This window comes from Eriocheir sinensis, unplaced genomic scaffold, assembly GCF_024679095.1.
Source record: "Eriocheir sinensis breed Jianghai 21 unplaced genomic scaffold, ASM2467909v1 Scaffold87, whole genome shotgun sequence".
Taxonomy (NCBI): Eukaryota; Metazoa; Arthropoda; class Malacostraca; order Decapoda; family Varunidae; genus Eriocheir; species Eriocheir sinensis.
Window position 1 is genome coordinate 575,868 of NW_026112241.1, and position 27,644 is coordinate 603,511.

The 27,644-nt window shown below is 41.7% G+C and overlaps 2 long non-coding RNA genes across 2 annotated transcripts in view; one reads left to right on the forward strand and one right to left on the reverse strand.

Moving 5' to 3' along the window:
* The first annotated feature begins 11,879 nt into the window (after positions 1-11,879).
* LOC126994765 (uncharacterized) overlaps positions 11,880-27,644 on the forward strand; it is a 35,627-nt gene continuing 19,862 nt past the window's right edge. Inside the window, exon 1 of the long non-coding RNA XR_007749565.1 lies at positions 11,880-12,056. This is a non-coding gene — a long non-coding RNA (uncharacterized LOC126994765). The remainder of the gene's footprint in view (positions 12,057-27,644) is intronic.
* LOC126994766 (uncharacterized) lies at positions 21,549-24,164 on the reverse strand. Its single transcript, XR_007749566.1, has 3 exons — positions 23,670-24,164; positions 22,517-22,578; positions 21,549-21,664 (listed from the first exon to the last, which is right to left on the reverse strand). It is a non-coding gene; the product is annotated as an uncharacterized LOC126994766 (long non-coding RNA).

A 27,644-nucleotide genomic window follows, 5' to 3' on the forward strand; every position in this document is an offset into this window, starting at 1 on the left:
ACTCAGAAAAGGAATATGAGCAGGTGGCACGATAAACGTCCTGCTGAAAAACACAAACATTAGCAGCAGCGACTCTGCACTGACGGGACTCTAGAGGCTGTGGTCCCACAGCCCAACTAGCCCCATAAAACACCCAAGAAGAAGAAGAAGGTGTTAGACGCCAGCACCAGCCGCAAGCGAGTACCTGGGAACACTACTGTCCACTGTGTGCTGCGTGTGGCCTGGCGGGGACACATGACAGGCAGTGTGTGTGTGTGTGTGTGTGTCATCTCCGTGTAGGGTCTTGCAGACACACTGCCACACACCCACAGCCTCCTGCCAGACACTCACCACCATGACAGCCTGAACAAGGCTAGATGAAGCTGATCCCATGAGGGAAGGTAATGATGGAGTGTGTGACTGGTGGCGCCAAGACACCCCCGGCCCTTGGTGTTCCTCTCTCTAGCAGTATCACACCTGCCGCCCTGGGCTGCTGGCACCCACTGAGGTGCCTTGTACTGCTGCTCAGCTTTACATAACCATTCCCTGCAGAAACAGTTAAATGGGTGCCTGCTGTTCCTGTTGAGTGGGTGGAGCATGACATATGCCAGGGGTCAAGGGAACAAGGTAATGCCTCCTCAGGAGGTGGTGTGTCAGATTTGGATTGAAAGAGCTGGGTAGTGCATCATATGCAGTCAATTTGTAATTTGATTATATGATTAGTTGTAGAGCTACAGTCCATTTAATGATATTCCAAAGTTTGTCCCAAGATGATGAGCTAGTGCTGATTGGGGCAGAGGAGAGACTGGAGGTGACCAGGATTCAGGGAATAGAGGTAGAGACTGAGGGTACCAGATTCAGGAGGGGGGATTCACAAAGGAATGCCTTGACACTGAAGGACCCTCTTCCTTAGTCAAGCTGGGCCCACATGTGCTATTTAGTGCTGGTGGCCTCCAGTGGGTAGATCAGGAGTTAGAGCAAAAGGTCTGAAGGAGATTGCACATTTGTTATGAAAGGTCTGGGTATTATTCTAGTGTTTGCCCATACCACCCCTCGCAACCAAAATTGGCTAGGGGGCCAGTGAGACTTCGGGGAATGCGGTGGTAAACATGAAATACGTCGCAATTGCATAGTTTTTGAGTTATGAGGGGTTGAAAAATATCCTAGATGTAGGGAAATTCCTTACAATTACTTAGATGTAGGGAAATGTCATACATTCCAGGGTTTTTTTACAACGTACGGAAACCACGCAAGGTAATTATTGAAAATCACCTGCACCTCGAAAATACGATATTACGCCTCCATATTGTACTCAAGGGCATATTATACATACGGACGATGTGTTTACATGGCGACGCCATTGCAATATGAGCAGCGTTGCCAACGATCCGGTTAGCATTGATACGCTAAGTGAGACCAGGTATACCACGCGTGTTTTTTTTTTTATTTTTTTTTGTTGTACTCGCACCTTTACCTTATACTATTTCCGATAATAAGATTGGTTTGCGATGGGAAGCTTAGTTAGCCATTAGCCCACGCATGTGATTCCAGGTCCACCACGCGTGGTTATTTTTTTTTTTAGAACACGCACCTTTAAGGGGGGGTTAGGGGGGTTAGTAGGTGGGGCTAGTAGGTCGAGGTGGGCGATAGTTCCCCGTTAGCAAGTGGTGTCGTAAAGTTCGGTTGGAGTAGTTTAAATATGCTCCCACCCCCAACCCCCCTTGAGTTCACGCAGGTCCCTGAACATCGTTGGGGAAGGAGATTAATCTGGCTTCCTTACTTTTAAGTACTTTTTTTTTTTTACTTTTTACTAATGATATATGGAGGCGTATTATCGTATTCTGGAGGCGCGGAGTCATTATCCACAATCACCTTTGTATACTGGGAATACGAGCCAGAAGGATTCAAAATCCGGTCTGTAAGGTGATTTACGTGTTCGAACAGCTCGGGCAAGAGGGTTTGAGAGCCTGCACTTCCTGCACAAGCCGCAGTACTGTTAAAGGCGCGGTGTTGGATGGATCCCCCTAGCCGGTGGTTTTACTGTGCCAGTGATAAACAATGAAGATACACTGTGTTTGGTGCCACGGACTCACTTGGAGTGGACAGAAACCTGCGATGAGGCGATGAACTACTAGTGAGAGGGCATGAGTGTGGTGGAGGCGGTTTATGTGAGCACAGATGCCGCTGGTGCCACGCCAGGATGGTGAGGTGAGCATCGTTTGTGGGTTCACGACGCTTCTTCCCAAAGCAAGCGTGGGGATCCACTGAGTTCTTTATTTCAGTATGGTAAAAACTAAATTCGTCACAAACTCCTATTTTAGTGGTGGTTTTATGAAAAATTCCCTAAATTTATGGAATATCCCCCCCCCCTCCCCCCCAATAAAAAATACGCGAATGCGACGGCTTTCGTGTCCCCCACCTGAAACCTGCATTCCACCAGGTCCCCAGGCTTGTATGGGGGAGGGGAGTATGGGTAAACACTAGAATTTTACCAAGGTCAGCCAGTAGGGTTGACGGGGACAAAGCCCCACCCAGCAGGTGATGTTAAATTTGAACAGATCTGTTAAGTTTAGTGGTGGGGCGCGGTGCAATAACTTGCAGTGTTGTTCTTCAGTAAATATCAGCAGTGCAGTGATTATTCTTTCACTAATGCCGGTGCACAAGTGCAAAATTAGTAGTTACACCTGCACAGCTAAATTACCTTGATCTTGATCTTGATTTATAATACGCAGGGCACCCATTCAGGTGCATAACATGCATATTTGTGTTGGCTGTTGGGGGGACGGGGGAGCCGGGTGTGTGGGGGAGGGAAGTGAATCAAGTGTAATTGTTAGTGTTGGTGTGTTGTGGTGACAAGTGAGTGTGTATTTGTTTTCTGAATGAGTCTATTGTAGCGCAGTCTAAAATCTGATGAGGGAGGCTGTTCCAGTCACGTATGGTGCGTGGAAAGTATGAGTGCTTGTATGCGTCCATGTTAGTGTGATGTGTTTGGTATTTATGGGTGTGTGTGTTACGAGTACGCTGACTGTGCGTTGTGTAAGTATGTGTGTGGGTCAATGTCAATGTGAGTGTTTGTGATCTTGTATATCAGTGTAAGTCTGTGTGCTTGTCTGCGTATGAAGAGGTTCCATGTTTATCTGTTGTTTGATCCGTGTTGTGATGCCAGGCGTTGGCGTAATTGTTTGTAATGAACCTTGCCGCCTTGGTAAGTGCGTTGATTTGTTCTATCCTATCCATGTTTCTGTGTGTAAGGATCCCACACCGTGGAGCAGTATTCCAGTGTTGGTCTCACAAATGTGTCATAAGCTACCTAGTACTTGTGCAAGGTCCTTTCTTGGTTGCAATGCCTACCACTTGTTATTGTATATTATTTTTGATAAATTTTTTATATGCTTTACAAGGGTATAGATATTGGTTATCATGTCAGGCTTGATGGGTTTTAGGCCCACTTGTATTCACTTAGAAAATATGGAGTGGCAGCACACGGGGTAATTTTTGATAAATCCCTGTGATCCACTTTTTTGCAATGGTTATAGGATATTGGTTATTACCTATCTGTTAGGCATTTATCCCACAATGTGTCCTCAAGGCCTGTTTTGTGACAGTTGAATTTCTGCATTTAAAATTATTGAAAATCACCCTATATCAAAACCCAAATATTGCCACTGAAATAAATCTTAACCAGTTGATGAAGGTGAACTTTTGTGTTGCAGGATGATGGAAGAAGCCCCAGAGGAAGACGTCAACCAGGAACTCTTCGCGCAGTCCCGCAGCTGCCAAAGGGGCTCTTCTGCCGGGGAAGGGTTGTTAGCAAGGCAGCCTGTCAAAGGGGGCAGCACAGCAGCGGCAGCAACTGAGGCAAGTCTGGAGAAGCAGGTGAGGCAGAGGCTGAGGCTGGCAGTTTGGTCTTTGTTAGTAGGTCAGAAAGGCAGAGGCTAAGGAGGAGTAGCTCTTTTCTTTTTTTTTTCCTTGTCCAGTAAATGAAGCAGCCTGGTGAAAAAAGCCCACTATGCATTGCTCCTGTAAAAGTTGATAGAAGTGAGTGGTCTGCAGAGAGTCAGTTACAGGTGGAGAGAGGTGTCTTGATATTCCCTCATGAAAGAGTTGAAGTCATGGGCAGGAGGAAACACAGACAAAGGAAGCTTGTTTGTTCAAGAGTACCAGCAAAAGGATAAAGGAATGCAGACGGTGGTTTACTCCTGCATAAGGGATTTGTATAGCATAGGAATGAGACAGAGTAGAAAGTTGTGTGCAGCTTAGTGTGAATTTTTTCCCCTTCATTACTAGGCGGCGTTAGATGTCCAGGCTTGAGGGACAGGATAAGCAAGATCCCTACAATGCAGTACAGTTTATGTGGGCATACCATATTGAAATTGCTACATTTGACACATTTTGTCAGTAAGATACAATCTGATTGAGCGATTAGGACCCCAACACACACACACACACACACACTAATAACATCGATGATACGTCCAAGACTGGAATATGCAGCATTAATGTGGTCACCTAGATTGAAGAAAAGAAATTAGAAAGTTGGAAAGAATACAAACAGCAGCGACCAAACTACCGGAAACTCTGATAGAACATACTTATGAAGAAAGACTGGAGAAATTGGGACTAACAACACTGGAGAGAAGAAGAGAGAGAGGGGACCTAATAGTATTGTACAGGATACAAGAGGGATTGGAAAAATTGGACAGGGAAGACCTAGTGGTACTTGACAGAAGTGTGACAAGAGGCAATGGTAAGAAATTGAAGAAGAGCAACTGTAGGAGAGACATCAAGAAATACAGTTTTCCATACAGAAGCATAACAACATGGAACGGACTGACAAGGAGACTGTGTGTGCAAAAACGATTCATGAATATAAAATAAACTGAATAATAAGCGTTAGGGAGACAGGACAGCACGGGCCAAGTATGGCTCTTTTCCTGTATTTCACAACTAGGTAAATATACACACACACAGGCAAGGATAATCATTTTGGCTGAGTAGGTAGAAGACACCTACCGAGTGGGCGCGTTTCACTCCCGGTGAGGTATATATGGAGGTGAGAAGGAGCTGAAGCCTCCATAGACCCTTCCCATGTCCTCACTAACTGCTTCCCTATTGTCTCACCAACACTGGAGAGTAGTTCAGCATGCCTCTAAAGACAGACTCTCTCTATCCACATCACACTGCATTCACACAACATATACACTTTTTCCCAAAATTAAAATTTCAAATGGCGCACATACACTAAGCCTCGAGTCCCTGACTGGGGACCACAAATTCCCAGGAGGACTCCCTTCTGGCTGCCGACCTGAGAGGTGTCTTGATAACTCCTCGAACCTCCTTCTTCTCAATTTCTGCAACATTCGCGGTCTTCGCTCTAATTTTCATTCTGTGAACATCATCTCTCCTCCTCTAAACCTCACCTTCTTCCTTACTGAAACACAGGTTTCTGAGGCCATTGACAGCAATCTCTACTCTGTTCCCTCCTACTATCTCTATTCTAAATTTCAAACTAAAGTTGATGTTGCGCCACGTGCGCAACGACATCACTTGCTCTCGTGCCCACGACCTTGACTCTTCTGAATTTTCCACCATCTGGTTAAGACTTCACTGTCATTCTATTACTAATTACATCTGTGCTGTTTATCTCTCACCTAACTCTACCAACTATGTAAAATTCTTTGACTATTTGAATTCTAAAGTGAAGCACATCTGACCCACTCTCCTTCGCTGAAATCTCCATCCTAGGAGATTTCAATGTTCACCACCAGCTTTGGCTTTCATCCTCTTTCACTGACCATCCTGGTGAACAAGCTCTACAACTTGCTAACCTCAACGACCTAGAGCAGTTGGTCCAGCACCCTACACGTATTCTTGACTGTCTTGGAGATCGGCCCAACATTCTAGACCTCTTCCTTACCTCAAACCCTTCTGCTTATTCTGTCAAACTGTTCTTCCGTTGGGCTCCTCCGATCACAATCGTATGTCTGCATCCTGTCCTATCGCTCCTGTACACCCTCTGGACCCACCGAAGAGGCGATGCTTCTGGTATTTTGCTTCAGCTCGGTGGGACGACCTGAGGATGTACTTTTCCGATTTCCCGTGGAATGATTATTGCTTCAAGGATAGAGACCCTCTGTGTGTGCTCAGCGCATCACAGAGGTGATTGTTCTGGAATGGAGGCATACATTCCTCGTTCTTCTTCTACTACTCATGCTAAAAGCCTTGGTTTAATCATGCTTGTTCTCGTGCTGTCAATGATAGAGAGGTAGCTCACAAAGGTACCAGAGCCTTCAAACTAATGCTAATTATGAACTTTACATTTCTGCCCGAAATCGTGCCAAATCTATTCTCCGACTAACCAAAATTCTTTCATTAATAGAAAATGTCAAACCTTTCTTTCTCTAACTCTTCCTGTGACTTCTGGCATCTAGCCAAAAACATCTCCTCCAACTTCACTTCTTCATCTTTCCTCCACTCTCAGTCCTGACGGCAACACTGCCGTCTCATCTATCTCTAAGGCTGAACTCTTCTCTCAAACTTTTTCTAAAACTCCACTTGGACGATTCTGGGCATATTCCTCTTAATCCCCCTCTGACTCCTTTATGCCTGTTATAAAGATTCTTCAAATGATGTTTTCTATGCCCTCTCTGGCCTCAATCCTCAGAAGGCTTATGGACCTGATGGAGTGCCTCCTATTGTCCTTAAAACTGTGCCTCCGTGCTGTCACCCTGCCTGGTCAAACTCTTTTCGCCTCTGCCTGTCAACATCTACCTTCCTTCTTGCTGGAAGTATGCCTCATACAGCCTGTACCTAAGAAGGTGACCGCCCAATCCCTCAAACTACCGTCCTATTGCTTTACTTTCTTGTTCATCTAAAGCTTTTGAATCAATCCTTAACCGGAAGATTCAAAAGCACCTTCCACTTCTGACCTTCTATCTGATCGCCAGTATGGTTCCGCAAGGGGCGTTCTACTGGTGATCTCCAGCCTTCTTAACTGACTCTTGGTCATCCTCTTAGCCGCTTCTGGTGAAACTTTTGCTATTGCGCTGGACATATCAAAAAGCTTTTGATAGGTCTGGCACAAATCTTGCTTAAACTACCTCCTACGGTTTCTATCCTTCTCTCTGTACCTTTATCTCCAGTTTCCTTTCTGACCGTTCTATTTCTGTGGTAGACGGTCACTGTTCTTCCCTAAATCTATTAACAGTGGTGTCCCAGGTTCTGTCCTATCTCCCACTCTTTTCTGTTGTTCATTGATGATCTTCTTTCCAAAACGAACTGTCCTATCCATTCCTACGCCGATGATTCCACTCTGCATTTTCAACTTCTTTTAATAGAATACCCACCTTCAGGAACTTAACGACTCAAGGCTGGAGGCTGCAGAACGCTTAGCCTCAGACCTTACTATTATTTCCGATTGGGGCAAGAAGAACCTGGTGTCCTTCAACGCCTCAAAACACAGTTCTCCACCTATCCACTCGACACAATCTTCCAAACAACTATCCCTATTCTTGACAACACCCAGCTATCACCTTCCTCAACACTAAACATCCTCGGTCTATCCTTAACTCAAAATCTTAACTGAAACTTCATATATCATCTCTTACTAAATCAGCTTCCTCGAGGCTGGGCGTTCTGTACCGTCTCCGCCAGTTCTTCTCCCCTGCACAGTTGCTGTCCATATACAGGGGCCTTGTCCGCCCTCGTATGGAGTATGCATCTCATGTGTCGGGGGGCTCCACTCACACAGCTGATAGTCTTCTACCTCTTAAATTCCGCCGCAATGTTGCCTCTCTTTCTATCTTCTATCGATATTTCCACGCTGACTGCTCTTCTGAACTAGCTAACTGCATGCCTCCCCCCCTCCCGCGGCCCCGCTGCACTCGACTTTCTACTCATGCTCATCCCTATACTGTCCAAACCCCTTATGCAAGAGTTAACCAGCATCTTCACTCTTTCATCCCTCACGCTGGTAAACTCTGGAACAATCTTCCTTCATCTGTATTTCCTCCTGCCTACGACTTGAATTCTTTCAAAAGGAGGGTATCAGGACACCTCTCCTCCCGAAATTAACCTCTGATTTTGGACACTTCTTTAACCTCTGTTCGGGAGCAGTGAGTAGCGGGCCTTTTTTTCTTTTTTTTTCTTTGCGCCCTTGAGCTGTCTCCTTAGCTGTAAAAAAAAAAAGAAAAAAAAAAATCTGATGTGTGCAAGAGAGAGAGAGAGAGAGAGAGAGAGAGAGAGAGAGAGAGAGAGAGAGAGAGAGAGAGAGATTATAGGCTGGGGAGAGGGATGATGAGATTATGATGGATAAGAGAGAGAGAGAGAGAGAGAGAGAGAGAGAGAGAGAGAGAGAGAGAGAGAGAGAGAGAGAGAGAGAATTACATAGAATTACATAGAAAATCAAACCACACGTACCCCATGGTCCAGACTAGGAGGTCTGTCCTTAAACCTAAGTGATTCTACATTAATCAGATAGCTCCAAAACGTTGCTTTTCTACTCTAGTTAATATTAAGTTGAAGGAAGTGACGGTCGAGCTTGTTTTTAAAGGAGTCAATCGTGTTACACTGGACCACTGATGGTGGGAGCTTATTCCATTCTCGCACTACAACGTTGGTGAAGAAATATTTGGTGCAGTCTGAATTTACTTGTCTACATTTGAGTTTTATGCCATTGTTCCTCGTTCGCAAAGTGTCATCGATCATAAACAATTTTGTTCTGTCTAAATTCGTGAAACCATTAAGTATTTTAAAACATTCGATCAGTTTTCCTCGGAGGCGACATTTCAAGAGAGAACATGTTAAGGGTGGAAATACTTTCTTCGTAGGATTTGTTGCACAAGGAAGGGATAATTTTTGTTGCCCGACGCTGAACACCTGCTTTAGCAATGTCCTTTGCATGGTGGGGAGACCAAAACTGTACCGCATATTCCAAGTGGGGTCTGACTAAACTATTGTAGAGAGGAAGTATTACATCTTCATTCTTGAATAAAAAGTTTCTTTTAATGAAGCCCAACATTCTGTTCGCTTTATTTGCTGCATCGATGCATTGATGTAAGAATTTGAGGTTTGATGCGATTTTGACCCCCAGGTCCTTAACGCATTGAATGCTTGTGAGTTTTACGCCGCGCATTTCGTAATCGAACTTCTTATTTTTTGTTCCAACTTGAAGGACCTGGCACTTGTCTACGTTAAAGGGCATCTCCCATTTATCCGACCAAGCTGAAATTTTGTGCAAATCCTCTTGGCGGCTTTGCCTGTCTTCGTCAGTGAGAACCGAGCTACCAATCTTTGTGTCGTCTGCAAATTTACTAATGCGATTATTGAGTTCAACATCCACGTCGTTGATGTAAATAATGAAGAGCACTGGGCCAAGAACCGAGCCCTGAGGGACGCCACTAGTGACCGGTGCCCACTCTGAGTTAAATCCATCAATCACCACCCTTTGTTGTCTGTTGCTCAACCAATTCGTGATCCATTGGTTTACTTGACCGTCAATACCTATTTGCTTTAATTTATAAAGTAATTTATGATGTGGGACTTTATCAAACGCTTTCTGGAAATCAAGATAGACTACGTCCACTGATTTGGTTACGTCATAAACTGAGAAGAGATCGTTATAAAAGGTCAGTAGGTTTGACAGGCAGGATCTTTTGTTAGGGAAGCCATGTTGTGAATCCCCAATTAATGAGTGGCTTTCGAGGTAGCTCACAATTTTGTTTCTAATAATTCTCTCAAGTAGCTTACCTACAATTGAAGTTAGACTAATGGGTCGGTAGTTACCTGGTACTTTTTTGTCTCCTTTCTTAAAAATCGGCGTCACGTTATCCTTTTTCCAATCCGAAGGGACGATGCCTTGTCGCAAGGACATATTGAATATGGTAGTGAGGGAGGAGAGTATTTCGCTCTTTGTTTCTTTAAGCAGTATAGGATATACTTTGTCGGGTCCGTGACTTTTATTTGTTTTAAGTGAATGGAGAGCTTTAAGGACTTCATCGGTTGTTATTTCAAAATTAGGCAATGCATGCTCGAGATTTACAATAGTACTGGTGTTGGTGGTAGGGGTAGGAAGACTGTTAGTATTAAACACCGAGGAAAAGTAATTGTTTAAGAGGTTTGCAATGTGTTGGCTGTCAGTCACTAGTGCACTGTCGCTGTTTGTTAAAGGTCCAGTACCACTTTTGATCGCCTTTCTGTTGTTTAGGTAACTGAAGAAAGATTTCGGATTATTTTTACAGTTGGCTGCAGTATTTTCTTCATATCTACGCTTTGCCTGACATCCTAGTCTTTTTACTCGTCGCCTGGCATCATTATAAAGTCTAATATTTTCGGGAGTGCTTTGTTCTTTCTTTAACCTGTAAAACAATTTTCTCTCATTGACTGATTGTTTAATTTCGCTATTAAACCACGTTGGGCTTTTATTAGTGTTAATTCGCTTCTCGCACAAGGGGACCAATGTGTTTTGCTGAGTGAGTAAGTGATTTTTAAAGCTTAGCCAGGCTTCCTCTACGTTGCCGTCATCTGATAGTTGTATTTCTGTTAGTTTTTGTCGGATTTCTACAAAGTTAGCTCTTTTGGAATTGGGCACCTTTACTTTATTTTCAGTCACTGATGATTGATTGAGAGAGAGAGAGAGAGAGAGAGAGAGAGAGAGAGAGAGAGAGAGAGAGAGAGAGAGAGAGAGAGAGAGAGAGAGAGAGAGAGAGAGAGAGAGAGAAGAGGGCAGCATGGAAGAGAGGAACGATTAAGAGAAGAAAAAGAAAAAGAAAATAATGACGGAAAAATGGAAGAAAAAGTAATAGGAAGAAAGAAAGGGTGAGAGAGAGAGAGAGAGAGAGAGAGAGAGAGAGAGAGAGAGAGAGAGAGAGAGAGAGAGAGAGAGAGAGAGAGAGCAACTTTCTATAAATCAAAGTGAGGTCATTCCTTGTTGATTTATACCATAGGGTGCTGACCATCATGTGTTTGAAGATATCCTGAATTTAGCCTAACATAATTTAACAAAACCCAGTCACTATATGTCTTCACTCAGAAAACTCATCTATGCTTACTTACTAATGAGACTTTCTATACAACAAAGTGTGGTTATTCCTGGTGGCAGTTTAACCCTTCTCCTCTACCATGAACCTAAAATACCACTTTTAAATACCCAACTGATCTCCTTTGGCCTTCTCTCCTCCTGAAGTTGATCTCCCCTGTGGCCTCTCATGCCTTGCTGAAGCAGTGCTGGGCCTGGCTCCTGTTTTGCTGCCCTTGTGCACCTTCATTGCTGTAAAAAACTAAACTGTACCTCTTTGTATCCTTGAGACATGTTCCCTTTTCAGCTTCTCACTGTGTCCTCTCAGTCTCCTCCTCCACTCTGTCACAACCAGCTCCATTCTATGTATACACTGTCCAGTCCACCAGTTAATTATACAAAGCTATTACATCTGTTCATCTTGTGTGTGTGTGTGTGTGTGTGTGTGTGTGTGTGTGTGTGTGTGTGTGTGTTGTACTTTTTTAGGTTTTCAGATTAAATAAGAAGTATGAGTGTGGCAATCTGTTTATGAAGGTGATTTTCTTTTAAGTAAGGGCAAGTTCTGTACAAACCCAGAGCACCAAAACACTCTCAGTAAGGGGCCAGGGACTATCTGGAGCACTCTGGGTAAGCACAGCAGTGTCCTGGACAGCAGCAGCCGGCCACTCCACCTGCAGGGAAAGGTGTGGCCTGTGGGTTATAAAGTCACCACTGGAGTACCTATGTGCTGGGGGAGTACTCCAAGATGGCACGCCATTTTCTTCACAGCCAACACTGACAGCCTACGTCTCATTCCTCCACTCTTATATCATGCTTCCACCAGTGGTCACCACAACTTTAAATATACAGGCTTAAGCTCTAATGGCTCTGTGTTTCCGGCAGCTGAAGATCAGCAACAAGGAGATGACGGCACTGGACCAGAGGCTTGGGGCACTCCGGGAGGCTCTGCAAGACAAGGCCAAGGAAGCAAAGAGTGGCCAGGCTGTGGGACCGAGGCACAGAGAGCCAAGACGGCCGAGGGTTTATCAAGACTGACAGCAACATGACGGTCAGAGTGTTAGAGGTAAGAGCCTTACATGATGAAACATTGTGGAAGCCTTGCCAGAGTATACGGCCCCACAACATGTCCTGTAGCTTCTGAATGAGTGCCTTCAAGCTCTGGTGCTGGTGTTGCTGCCTCCCTTCCTTTGTTATGAGTGTTTCCATACTTACTGCTCAAGGTCTTCAACTCCAGCTCATCCCTGTGGCCTCCAACTCTCTAATTCAAGAGCTGCATCGCAGCTCATTCTTCCATTCCTTGACTGGTGAATAATGATCTAACTTCTTCTATATTTCCAAGCTCATCCCGTGGTCTCCAACTCTCTAATTCAAGAGTTGCATCGTAGCTCATTCTTTCATTCCTTGACTGGTGAATAATTATCTAACTTCTTCTATATTTCCAAGCTCATCCCTGTGGCCTCCAACTCTCTAATTCAAGAGTTGTAGTGCATCTAATTCTTCCATTTCTTGAACAACTTAATTTCTGGTATTCTAGCACTTAAGTACTGCCACTAAAAGACCTCTTGAACTATTAAATTTGATAGCCTCTTGGCATCTCCTAGTCTGAAAACTCACAGTCCTTTCCTCCTTCCCATGACCTAAACTTCTTCAGAATGGGAGTGCCAAAAGTCTTCCAGTCTCCCCTGTGGTACATTCTCTCCTCCCAGTCTTCATCACAGTCCTTTCTTCCTTCCCATGACTTAAACTTCTTCAGAATGGGAGTGCCAAAAGTCTTCCAGTCTCCCCTGTGGTACATTCCCTCCTCCCAGTCTTCATCACAGTCCTTTCTTCCTTCCCATGACTTAAACTTCTTCAGAATGGGAGTGCCAAAAGTCTTCCAGTCTCCCCTGTGGTACATTCCCTCCTCCCAGTCTTCATCACAGTCACCTTCTGTATAACGTCATGTTTTCCCATAGTGCTTACCTCCTGCCATGAAGAGTCCGGGTGCTCGAGAAGGCATCAGTTTTCTTCCTTTTCTTCTTCTTCTTCTTCCTTCCTCTTCCTTCTTCCTTCTTCTGTCTGTTGTCACTTTCCAGGAACACCTTTGGCCAGGGTCTCGTTTCCGGGGACAAGCACGGAAGGTTTTTTTTCTATTTTTTTTTTCATTTATCTATTTTATATTTTTTCTGCTTTTTTATTCATGTTTTCTCCTTCCTTTTTTTTGTTTTTCTGCTTTTTTCTTCCTTTTTCTTCATGTTTTCTTCTTCATTTTTCTTCTTATTCTACTTTTCCTTTCTACTTTTTCTTCTTGCTATTATTCGTGTTTTTTTTTTTTTTGTTTTTTTTGTTTCTTTTCCTTCCTCCTTTTCTCCTTTTTCCAGGAACAACTTTGGCTACACTTGGAAAAGACTGTCACTTCCTACACTTGAACATCCCTAACACTAAGTAACCCCTCAAGCCTCTCTCCTTCCCAGCCAGCAACCAGATGGCGCCAGTGGTCTCATTACTGCTGCAAAAAACTACTTGCACATTCACAGTAGTTAAGTAGCCCCGAAATGACTCCTTCCCACCCAGCAACCAGATATCTTAGTGGTAGTTAAAATAGTCCTGCCTTATGGTTTTCAAGGGCTTGAAGCTTGTTTGTTGCTTGTGTGTGAGAGGAAGAATTGTCAATGCATTTCTCACAAGCTTATACAAGTAGTAGTCATTGTAGTGCTATATGGTTTTCAAGGGGTGAGAGGGAGCTTGTTCCTTGCTTGTGGTGTGAAAGAAAGGCTTGTCATTATATTTTTTTTCAGTTTATTGACATAGTACTGAATTAGTTAAGTGAATACAAGGCTTGGAAATAATTAATAGGTGTTGCTGTTGGGTTTACAAGGCCTGGGAGCTTGTTCCTTGCTTTTAGTGAGAGAGGTAGAAGTCTAGTGAGTTGTGTAAGAAATGGCAGATGTTTATGAGTTATGCTAAGCAAAAAATAAACACAAAAAATATGATCAAATTAATTTATAGTTAAAATATTTTACTATAAAAAGAAACACACACACACACACACATATATATATATATATATATATATATATATATATATATATATATATATATATATATATATATATATATATATATATATATATATATATATATATATATATATATATATATATATATATATATATATATAGATATATATATATATATATATATATATATATGTATAAGTAACACACTGGGATAAGAAAAGATAAATATGGTAAGTACTTTCGTATATTACATCTTCAGAATAAATGGTACATTTGACAGATTGAGACAGTTTGTATACATGGACATGGGCAAGGGCGAGGTCGGACAAACCCTCAGCGGAGAGGGAGGCGAGGCATAATTAGTGGGATTAGCCTGACTTACCCAATTGTTGGTGGGGGGCTTAGTTTGAGTCAAGTAAATACCTGCCAGTTGTTCTTTGACACTACCTAAAAGGATTAACCTCACTCAGATGTTAGTGTTTCCACATGTCTGGTGTGTGTGTGTGTGTGTGTGTGTGTGTGTGTGTGTGTGTGTGTGTGTATTTACCTAGTTGTGACATACGGGAAAAGAGCTACGCTCGCACTGTCCCGTCTCCATATCCTCTCATATCCTCTCTTATCCAACTTTTCCTTAAAATCATGAATGTTTCTTGCACAAACCACCTCCTCCTCTAGTCTATTCTACAGCTCAATGCTTATGTTTGGGAAGCTAAACTTTTTCACATCTCGCCTACACGTGGTCGCCCTCAACTTCTTTCCATGTCCTCTTGTTTCTCTCTCACTCCACACACACAGGTCCTCTCTGTCCAGATTCTCCACCCCACTCGCCACCCTGTACACCGCTATCAGGTCTCCTTTTTCTCTTCTTCTCTCCAGGGTTGTGAGCCCCATGCTATTGAGTCTCTCCTCGTAAGTCCGATCCCTAAGTTCCGGTACCATCTTAGTTGCCATTCTCTGTACTCTTTCCTGCTTTCTTATGTTCTTCTTTTTGTGAGTAGACCAGACCACTGCTGCATACTCCAACCTTGGCCTTATCATTGTAACTTTTACTTTCTTCATCATCTCTTCGTCCAAATACACAAATGTCGTCCATATGTTCTTCAGCAAATTCATAGTTTGTCCCGTTATCCTGTTGATGTGTTTGTCCAGTGACATGTTCTCTGAGATAGTCACTCCCAAATCTTTTTCTTCCATTCCTCTGCATATTATCTCACTTCCCATCTTATAATCATATTCACATCTTCTACCACTCCTAGCAAACTCTTTTTTACATTTCCCAAGGTTGAATTCCATCTGCCATGTACCACTCCACTCCCATATTTTGGCCAGGTCCCTCTGCAATGCCTCACAGTCTTTCACATCATTGACTTGTCTCAATAGCTTTGCATAATCTGCAAACACTCACATAGCTGGTCACTCCTTCCACCATATCATTTATATAAACAGCAAACATTATTGGCGCCAGCACCGAACCTTGTGGGACCCCACCCCCTAACAGGGCACCAGTTGGAAGCCTTGTCCTTGATTATTGTCCTCATTTCCCTGTTAGTTAGGAAGTCCTCCAGCCACTTAATCAGTCCATTACCCACTCCACCCCTATTTTTAATTTTCCAAATTAGTCTTCTGTGCGGTACTTTGTCGAATGCCTTTTTCAAATCCAGGTACACTCCATCCCCCCAGCCTTCTCTCTCTTGTATTAAATCTGTCACCCTTGAGTAGTAACATAACAAGTTGGTGACATATGATCTCCCTCTCCTGAATCCAAACTGGCAATCCAAGATAATTCTCTCACTTACCAAAAAATCCGACCACCTGTTTTTAACTAGCCTCTCACATATCTTCGCAACCACACCAGTGAGTGATACCGGTCTGTAATTTAATGGGTCCTCTCTCTCTCCTCCTTTATAAATTGGTACTATGTTTGCTCTCTTCCAATCTTGTGGTACCCTTCCTTCACTCAGGGAGGTGCTCATTATGGAGTGCAGTTTCTCTGCAAGTTGCTCACTACATTCTTTCAGGATCCACCCTGATACTTCTACCGGCCCTGCCGCCTTTCTTACATCCAGCTTGTTCAAGCTTTCCTTGACCTCCTGCACCGTTAACTGTATCTCCTGCATAACCCTTCCTCTTTCCTGGCCCGGTGGTTGTACGAATTCGTCTTCCTTTGTGAAAACTATGAAAGCTGTTGTTCATCACTTCTGCCATCTCTGCTGGGTCTTCATATGTAGTTCCATCCATTTTCAGTTTATTGATTGTTTCTCTATTCTTTAATTTGCCGTTCACATGTCTATAAAATAATTTAGGTTGGTCTTTGCATTTGTCGATTATATCTTTTTCATATTTCCGTTTTTCTTCTCTTCTAATCTTTGTATATTCATTCCTTGCTTGTTTGAAATTGTTCCATGCGTTGATTCTTCCTCCACGTCTCCTCCATCCCTTCCAGGCTTCCTCCTTTCTTTTTCTAGCTGCCTCGCATCTTTTGTTAAACCACTCCTTTTTACCAACATCCTTTTTGGTTACCTCAGGGACATATCTATTCTTGGCTTCTTTGTACAGCTTTAAAAACTCCTCCCTTGGGTACTTTTGGCTTTGTACAGCCCACTCCAATTTGCATTTTCAAAAAAAGCTCTCATATTAACAAAGTCTGCCTTAGAGTAGTTACTTTTCCCTATTTTGTGATCCTCTTTTCGGTCAATCGTTCTCTTTTCTTTATCTTCAAATTCCACAATCGCATGGTCACTCTTTGCTATTGGGCAATCTATTTTTTATTTTCTATTACTTCCGGTTCCTTGCTAAATACCAGGGGCCGTATACACAATTATTCTAAGAATAATACTAACCCTTGCACTTAACAACTTTTAGCTAAGCATAGGCCCTTAAGTATTACTTAGAATTCCCCTTAGCGGACTCTAAGCTAAGTATTTTTTGAGCAAAATACCGGTATGAAGTGCATCGCATAGCAAAACGACAACTTGCAAAAGCATTGTATATAGTTACCACAGGACATATTATGCAAAGATGAAATAGCTATAATGAATTCAACACGTTATCTATCTGTACACAAAAGCTTGTTTGGAAACAATAGACACATCAATGGAGTAAATGATCGACATAAACGAGCCTTCTTCTTCCTCTTGTGGTCTTTATTGCCTATGATCGTTATATAGGTGCATCTTTTCATGTTTCCGGTGTACCTCCACTATTCTTTTATGTGTTTTGGTAAAATATGTATATTACTGCCCTGACGTCGTCTCCTCAGCCGCCGGTGACAACAAAGGCGTAGCGCGAAGCGTATCACACGGAATTACCAAATAATAAAAGTAGACAAGTCAAAAAAAACTAAATCTAACCAGACCTGCCCAAACCTAACTATACCTAGCCTATGACCAACCTAACCTGACCCCTCTACCCCCAAAATGCAATGTGCTAAGATGCGTTAATTCACACTCCTCAATAGTTTGAAGTTTCTTCAATATTCAAGCTGTTTGTCACTGTACTGTATTCAGAGACCAACATACAACACATAATGTATTAGCCTCACGTGAGATGGCTACCATAATTTCAGACTCGTGTGTTCAGTGACTTTCTTGTTTATTTATTTTTATATATATCAACTTTCAGTCAGGTTACTCTGGTATATCTTTGCCTCAGTGGGTCAAGGCACACAATCATTAGTACTATTATAAAATGTTCTAATGTTTCCCGAGCTTCTACACCTATCTGCTGTACTATAGATAGGCATAGGTACTTCTCCATTCACAGAGGCCACTTTTCTCAACTATCTTTGACAGGTCTTCCATTCACATTGTTTCACTCTGCTCCAGTGTCATCATATGCTTTCCCTCTCTGTATATTTCCTTTCTCCAAAGGGGATTGTCTTCAATTTCCAGTGTTATATTAATTTGGCCCATCAGTGTTCACTCATTTCCTATCTTTGAAACTCAGCTTCCCCTTTGTTAACCTTTCTCAGAAGCTCCACCCCATTTCCCCTGAGAGCATGTGAACACTATCATGCCAACTGGTCTTGAATGACTTCTAATCTCCCGACATCTTAAGTGTTAGTTTTGCTGACCCATACAAGATAGCTGTGGGGTTACTACTTTCCCCATCCAAAAGCAACTTCCAAATTCATACTGGCTAATTTCCCTTCTCTACCACTGATGTTAACACCCGTCATTTTCCTTACTTTGGCTTCATTCAGTTTTCTTTGTGCTTTCTCCTATGGCCTCCTTGCTTATCTCAAATGCTAAATAACCTTTTGTTTCTATTACCTCTAAGATATTGTTTCCCAGCACCCACTGTCCTACTGCTGGTGTGAATTTCCATTATTATGTTTAAAGATAAGTTTCCATTCCATACCAAAGTCATTTAGGATCAGGCAAAATCCTTCCACTAATACTACAGCATCTGCATAACCTAGGCAAAGCAATACAACTTCTGATGTGTGGGGCTTTATTACTTTTGCCTATATCTACATATATACATGGAGGAGGGGGAATGATTATGAGCAGAAAGGATTGATCGATTATGTGGCAGTAGATGGAAGACTGAGAAAGGATATCTGTGACACGAAGGTAGTAAGCGGGATGTTCGATGGCTCTGACCATCTCGCAAAAGTGGGTGTTTGAAAAGAAAGGTGAAGTAAAAAAGGAAATACTGAAGATAGAAAAGTTACAGGAAAAAGAAATAAAAGATGAGTATAATGTGAAATGGCAGATGCCTTAAGTGAAAAATGGGAAAGTGTGAAAGATAGTAGATATTGAAAAAGTTTTTAAACATTTAAAGAAGTAGTGTTAACTACAACAAAAAAGTGGTAGGGATGAAAGCGGTGAGAGATGGAAAAAGAAAAGGAAATTCATGGTGGACAGAAGAGATAAGGAGGATAGTAAAAGAGAAAAGGGAACTTTTTAAGAAAACTTAAGAAAGAAATGTGGTTGAGCAAGTAAAAGGAAAGGAAAAGAAATATAGAGAATGCAAAATGAAATTAAAACAAGCAATAAAAGAAAGTAAGAAGAGAGTTGGTGAAGACTTTGGAAAAGACTAAGTGAAAATATAAAGGAACAGGAAATCATATTGGAAAGAAGTAAAAATTAAAGAAAAGCATCACCCCAATAATATCTCCCCAAGGAAAATTAATGAAGTTATGGGTGAGAATGGAAAGATGTTCAAAGACAGGAAGCTGTGAAAGAGACATGGAGAATATTTAAAAACTTAATGAATTTTGATGATGGACATCCAGCAGCTGTTACAGCAACAGTTTTGAGCGGAGGTAGAGGAGTATATAAAGAAAGAAGTATAACATATGAAGAAGTAAATCAGGCATTAAAAAGATTAAAAAATGGAAAAGCAGCAGGAACTGATGGAATCAATCAAATATTTTCCTTCAGGATGGTAGGAGAAAAAATAATAGCAAAAGGAAAGAAACTATACGCTGCCTTCATGGACTTTGAAAAAGCTTACGACAGATTCGATTGGATTGCATTGTGGGATGTTTTAAAGATTTATGGTGTGGGAGGAAAACTGCTTAGTGCAATAGTCTTTCTATGAGGGTGCATCTGCATGTGTCAAAATTGGTGGAGAAACAAGTGAACATTTTGAGATAAAGGTGGGATTAAGGCAGGGGCGTGTCATGTCACCATGGTTGTTCAATATTTATATGGATGGTGTCATGAGAGAAATAAAGGGCAAAGTTGGAGTAAAAATGTACGCTGAGGGAAGGCAGTGGGTGCTGAATTCAATCCTGTTTACTGATGACACAGTGCTCATTGCAGAAAATGAAAGTGACTTACAAAACTTGGTCAGTGATTTTCATAGCGTCTGTAAAAGGAGAAAGCTGAAAGTAAATGTCAACAAAAGTAAAGTGATGGTTTGTGAGGGAGTAGAAGTGAAGTTGTAGATTTTGTATGCCCATATAGAGTGGGAACTGAATGTGAAAAGAATGCAAAATAATTCTGAATGGTGAAGAAATGGAGGAGGTCAATGAGTTTAAGTACCCTGGATCAGTTATCAGTTGAAAATACAATAATAGTACCAACCCTCACATATGCAAGTGAAACATGGGCCTTGAATGAAAGTCAGAGGTCTAGAGTGCAGGCAGTGGAAATGAGTTATTTGAGGAGTGCTTGTGGTGTGAGTAGAATGGATGGAATAAGTAATGAAAGTGTGTATGAGCGTTTTGGAATGTGTCACGGGGGTGAAAGGAATGAGTGATTTTAAAGTGGTTTGGCCACATGGAGCGAATGGAGGAGAGTAAGATGACCAGAAGGGTGTATGTGAGATTGAGGAGGGAATGTTGAGGACGACCTCCAGTGAAATGGAGAGATAGGGTGCAGGAGTACGTTAGGGAGAAGAATGAGAGATCCTTGAGAAACTTTGAGCAGGCAAGGAGGGAGTGTCCGGATAGAGAAAGATGGAAACTCCTGCCGTGGCCATCCCCTGGTGGGAGCTCCTAAGGGCAGGCGTCGATGAGATGATGATGATAAATGAATTGAGAGGAATCACAGCAGAAATGTTGAAGTGTGGAGATGAAGTTACTATATGAATGGTCAAGATATGTGAAGTGGCCTGGGAAGGGGGGGGGAGGTCCCAGCAGACTTGACAAAAGCCATCATGGTCCCAGTTTACAAGGGGAAGGGCAGGAGAGGGGAGGTGGGAGTTGTAGGGTATAAGTCTGCTGAGTGTAGGCTACCTGGAAAGGTATATGGAAAAGTCCTAATTGAGACTGCGCAAGACTTACAGAAGAGAAAATCAGTGAAGAACAAGGAGACTTCAGGAAGGAAGAGGATGTGTGGATCAGATATTTTCCTTCAGGATGGTGTTTTATTAGAAAAATATTAGCAAAAGGAAAAAATACTATGCTGCCTTCATGGATCTAGTTATTCTAAAGAAAGTTTATGACAGAGTCGATTGGCTGGCATTGTGGGACATCTTAAAGATATATGGTGTGGGAGGAAAACTGCTTTATGCAATAAAGTCTTTCTATGAGGATGCATCTGCATGTGTCAAAATTACTGGAGAAACAAGTGAACATTTTGAGATGAAAGTGGGCTAAGGCAGGGGTGTGTCATGTCATCATGGTTGTTCAATATTTATATGGATGGTGTTATGAGAAATGAAGGGCAAAGTTGGGGAAATTGAAGTAAAAATGTATGCTGAGGAGGGAGGAAGTGGGTGATGAATTCAATCTTATTTGCTGATGACACGGTGCTCAATGCAGAAAATGAAAGTGACTTACAAAATTTGGTCAGTGTTTTGATAGTGTATGTAAAGGAGAAAGTTGAAAGTAAATGTCAACAAAAGTAAAGTGATGGTTTGTGAGCGGAGTAGAAGGGAGGTTGTAGAGTTTGTATGCCCATATAGAGTGGGCATTGAATGTGAAAAAGAATGCCAAATAATTTTGAATGGTGAAGAAATGGAGGAGGTTAACGAGTTTAAGTACCTTGGATCAGTTATGTGTAAGCATGGTGGTACAGAAGAAAAGAGCAAGGGCATTGCAAGGATTGACTGATTGGAGGAGAAGCTGCGGATCCATCTCTGGCATGCCATCTCATTGTTGAGGCTGAATTTCTCCATGGCATGGACTGGACCTCTGCCGGACAGCTGGAGAAAGCTGCCATGGCACAAACCCGACTGATGGAGACAATTGATTTCTTCTTCCACATCATGTTTGGCCCTGAAATATGAGTACAAGCTCAAATAAACAACATAATATATATATATATATATATATATATATATATATATATATATATATATATATATATATATATATATATATATATATATATATATATATATATATTAATTGGGATGTTTTTCTTGATTAGTGTACTATACTAAAAGAGGTTAACCTGGTAGCTGCAGGGATCATGTTTCTTAAAGGCCCCTCCGAGCGAGAAAAATGAGAAAAAATCATCACTCACGCAAACCATTTCATAATATATATCAACACATTTGTGATCAGTTTATGCATCATCTATTTTGGGGTTTATATCATGACAAAAATGTGGCCCATCGCTGGTACACGGTAAAGCCACAAATTTGGCCTGTTGCTGCTACCAGGTTAAGTTGGACTATGAATGGACAGATGTTGTTTTAAGAGCATCTGAAATAAACTTATGGGACTGATATATGATCATTAAATCTGTGATATTTATTAAGATGTGTCCAGTGATTTAATTGGCAAAGAATTGCAAAACACAAGCTAAGAAAATAAAAGTACTGAACTGATTGACGTATCGACACGGGAAATGGCCGTCGGAGAAATAAGAATGGATTAGTAATTAATATACCCGAAGCAAGAACTAAAAGACATTGCATCGACATAAGTATATGATAGAATAACAGGCATTATCTACACGAGTTATTTACTGCACAGTGCACACTATATGGGCTGGCAACATTGTCTTATTTTCTAGCAATTGAAGTTGCTTATATTGTGCATTATATTCTTGCATGGGAATGATTGCTTGATGCTGGATGATAAAAACTAAATGATTAAACAATAATGTTATGTGGCGAATACCAGCTTGAGGTCACTCTAGGTCTAGGAGGACTTGCTCGTTGTTGTCAATGTCATCACGATCACTGCAAATAGATACATTACAATTAGAAATGCTTTGGTACCTGCCCTATATCTATATCTATACTTGTCCAGAAGTCAAAACTCTTGACTCATGGACCAATTTGCAATTTTTTTTGTTCAAAAAGATTTTAGCATTGTTGATTGACTTTAATAGCTATTTGGGAGTAAGACTAAGAATAATCATAAAATTCACTTTTAGATCTTCATAAGAAAGGAAGCTGCAAATAACAAAAGCCATAATATACTGTGAACTAATTAATTTTAAATGTGAAAAAAAAGACATGACCAAAACAAATTAAACAATACGAGCGTACTACAATGCTAGCTAGCATGGGTATTAGTATCATTTTGCAACACCCAGGAATTCCTGGGAGGTATTTTACAGAAAGGATAGCTACCGTTCGTTAAGTAGGATCAATGAGGTTAAGTGACGTTTATAATTTTTTGTTAAGTTAAAATAAGGCAACATTCTGAATGATAGTTAGTTTGGTAAAAAATTTACGTCCAAAATCAAAATGTTTGTTTAAAAAATAGTCAGTAACACAAATCGGAAATTTATCTGAGTTAGGAGAGGTGAACTTATATTAAGTTAGGTATGTCAGAGCAAGGTTTCTAAACAAGTTGATTTAGGATTAAAGGAAAAAAGTCATAAGTGATGCAAGCTTGAGTACTAGAGCAAGTTCGGTTTAAGAGCTACCGGTACGTCAAATTGATTTGGTTTGGTTACTAAAAATAAGCAAAGGAAGGTAATTTTGTTAGGACACTTCTGACATTTAAGTTAGGTTAAAAATATCAACTTTTCTAAATAATTGCTGATTTGGATAAAACTGGCTATCTTAAATAACAGATTAAGTTGAAATAACTATATGTCAATGATAAATTTACCCAGGTTAGGTTTGGTTTATCGTTGCTGGGAGGTTAGTCAAGTAAAATTAAATAACAGACACTAGTGACCCAAATAGGTATTGTTTAGGGTTTGGTAAGATTGGTGGGAAACGTTTGTTGAAGTCAGTCACAAGATTAACAGGTGTGTTAGGTTTAAAGAGTTGAATATTGTAAAGGATAAGTCTGGCGAGGTAAAATATTGGCTCACCTGTGTTCGTTCCTTGGGCAGGAGTCTGTGGCTGCCGGTGTTGATCACAGGTAAGATACACGTGCACCCGTGATGACTGGACCTTCACAGACTACCTAAGGTGAGTGATAACAGACACTGGATGCCCTCCAGGCGATGGCTGGGGACTGTATAACGCCAGCCACACACTGCGGCCCGCGGGCTTCCAGCAAGGTTACTCCCAGGGCTCCTTGTGTGACAGCCTGTGGATGGTGGCAGGCGGTCACCAGCCATCGCTTGGAGGGTCTCCAGTGTCTGTTATCACTCAATCTCTGTCAGCCTGTGAAGGTTGCACCTGCATTTTACCTGTCAGCGAACACCACTTCAGTCGTGATGGCCATGTAGGTGTTTCCAAGGTCCGCCTCGCCGAACCACTCATCTCAGCACGGTCAGCACAGTCCACAGATATTTCAGGATGAGTTTCAAATCATTACACGCCTCCAATTCATCTAGACGAGGCAGATATATTAGGAGGTGATGCCTTTCATCCCGCTGTAATCCACCATGTTGCAATACTTATGCATTTTTAACTGTGATAAGGGAGCCCTTCCCGCCTTAAATTTTCCGCCCGCTAAGTGCTCCAGCTTCAGCGCTAAGCAGCCCAGCGCCATTTTAAGTAGAAAACTTAACGATTCTTTGCCGTTAAGTGCACTTAGCGATGCTAAGAACTTTTGTGTATACCGCCCCAGGTCTAGTCTTGATGCCTCGCCTTCTTTCCCGAATCTAGTATGTTCCTTAATCCATTGCATCAGCACATGTTCCATTGCCAGTTATAGGAGTCTTCCTCCCCACGACTCTTCTGTTCCCTGCGTTTGCCATTCTACCTCTTTGCAATTAAAATCGCCCATTAAAATTATTCTCTCACCCTCTCTCAACATTCCATCCAGGCAACTCACTGTGTCTTCTATCACTTGTTCATATTCTCGGGCCTTCCATGCATGGGTTCTTGGTGGCACATACCCTACTACATACTGCCTCCTTCTTCCTTCAGCACCCATAATTTTCACTTTCAGCACCTCTGCCAAGCCTTCACCCTCAATCACCTCTTCCACCCTAATGCCTTTCCTTACCATCAACATCACACCTCCTCCCTGTATTCTTTTTCTGTCTCTCCTCCATATATTGTATGCACCTTCTCCAGTCCCCACCACCTCAACTGAGTCACAACTTAGTTTCCGTCAGCCCCACAATATCAGGTTCTCTGTCTCTCAAATAGTCGTTAAACTCTATCCACGATGACACTATTCCATTGATATTCGTATAAGACACTTTCCATCCCTTCTCCTTTCCTGTTAGACTTTTTCTCTTCTTCCTCTCATCACCATGAACCACTTCCTCACTTTCATATCCATTACTCTCCAAAAAAACTCCTTCTTCTCTTCTTCCGATCTCTTCTCATTTAAATCATGAACCTCACCTCTGAGTTCATTCAACTTGTCTCTCTCTTGTTCATTCAGATCTTTCCTCAGCCACATCATTCTGGTGTCTTCTTCTCCCGCTAGCTTCCAAGCTCCAGCCAGGGCCTCTTCTGCTTCGCTCTGAATCTTATCCTAATTGGTCTATCTCTTTCTTCATTGTATTTGCCAATCCTATGACAGTCATCTATTTCTTTCACCAGGTCACTTCCCTCTTCTTGTACCCTCTGTGCGATCTTCTTCACTACATCTTTCAAGATGTTTTCCCTCACCGATTTGTTTGGGGTCTTCTCCTCCTTTACACCAAACACAATGACACTCTTCTTTTTCTCCACCGTGCCTCTTACCAGTGCCTCATTTTCTTTGATTACCTTCACCACCTTCTCCGCCATCTTCTCCTCCAACTGCTCCTCCACAGTCTCCTTAAAGCTCTGTACACTCTCACTCTGCACCATCTCACCATCTTTATCAGCTTTCTGTTCCAAATTCTTGACTCTTTGCTCCACTTCCACTTTTCTTCCCTTTGCTTCTCCTCCCACTTATTCCGCTCCTTATTCATCCACACAGATTGGCAGCCAACCGACGTGTGTGTGTGTGTGTGTGTGTGTGTGTGTGTGTGTGTGTGTGTGTGTAATTTTAATCAGGGGGGTATTTTTAACAATCAGATCAGTTAGAAATTTGTCACATTTGAAGTGGCTGTCGCTAATATTCATGTTTGTGGAGTAGGTCCCTGCAATAACACATGACTCAATTACATTTCTTTCTTCAATACTTTTACATTTTGCTAAAACCTTTGAACCAGACCAGTCAATATGGTGATCATATGATGATTTATGTTGGAAAAGACCACTTCCTTCTTGTTCGGTTCTTACACTGTATTTGTGTTGTGATATTCTTGTTTGTAAATCCTTTGCAGTTTGGCCAACATAGAACTTATTACAGTCTTTACAAGGTATTTTGTATACTACGCCTGTTGATGACGGTGGGCTGTTCTTTATCAGTGATTGTTTTATTGTATTTTCATTTCTTCTGGACAGAGTGGAGTCTAAGGCTCTTCATCTCATCAGCTCTCCTCCTCATACTGAGAGTCTATCTTCTATCGATATTTCCATGCTGAATGCTTTTCTGAACTTGGTAACTGCATGCCCCCCCTCCCCCCCCCCTGCGGCCCCACTGCACTCGACTTTCTACTCATGCTCATCCCTATACTGTCCAAACCCCTTATGCAAGAGTTAACCAGCATCTTCACTCTTTCATCCCTCACGCTGGTAAACTCTGGAACAATCTTCCTTCATCTGTATTTCCTCCTGCCTACCACTTGAACTCTTTCAAGAGGAGGGTATCAGGACATCTCTCCTCCCGAATTTGACCTTGCTTTTGGACACCTCTTTTGTTTCTTTTTTAGGAGCAGCGAGTAGCGGGCTTTTTTTTATTATTGTTTTCTTTTTTTGAGTGCCCTTTAGCTGCCTCCTTTGTTGTAAAAAAAAAAAAAAATACCTGAAAGATACATGTATAACAAATTTTCTTAGAATGGGAACTACGTCGAGAAGGTTCCTGTGATAGGGTAGCAGAAGTTTTTTTTTTTTTTTTTTTTTTTTTTTTTCCATATCCTGTTTTCTCTCCCTTTCCTTTCTATGATGAAAACGTTGTCTTGCTGTTGTGTGACACTGACTAACAACACTGGAAGGATATTTAAGCTTTTTGCTGATTTTTTTGTCATACCCAATTCTTCTTCCAAGTATTCAGGGTCTGAAAGCCTGTTGGCTCTTAAATACATAGAGATGAAAACCGATTTTTTTACATTAATGTGATGACTGGAAAATAAGTGAACATTGGACAAGATATTAGTTGGCTTTCTGTATACTTTAGTTTTCAATGAATCATTTTTTCTAATGATTTCTACATCAAGGAAATGAATTTTGTCATTTTCTTCTGTTTCAAAAGTGAACTTGATTGATGGGGCCAGTGAGTTAATTTGTCCAAAAAGGTATCAATTGTCTGGGAAGTTGGCCAAAAGCATAGGATGTCATCAACGTATCTGAGCCACACCATGTCTGGGTCCTTGATTATGCTTAGAAGGTGCTTCTCAAAATATTCCATGTATATGTTGGCTAATACAGGGGAGAGGGGATTTCCCACAGCCATACCAAATTTTTGTGTATAAAATTTCCCCTCAAAGCATGAATTTTCAATACATAAGCTTATTAGTTCTATAATATTTTTGCTGGGCATGCCATCAATATCACTGCCTAAAATACTTGGTAGAAAACTCACTACATCTTTAACAGGTACGTTGGTGAAGAGAGATTTCACATCAAAGCTTACAAGTTTGTAAGGGTAGCTGACATGAAGAATTTTAAGTTTTTCAACTAGGTCCACACTGTTTTTATTATAAATGAACTAGAAATAGTTCCAACATAAGGGGATAAAAGTTTAACCAACCATTTTGAAAGTTTGTAGGTAGCAGAACCTTCAGTGCTAAACCAGGGAGAGAGAGAGAGAGAGAGAGAGAGAGAGAGAGAGAGAGAGAGAGAGAGAGAGA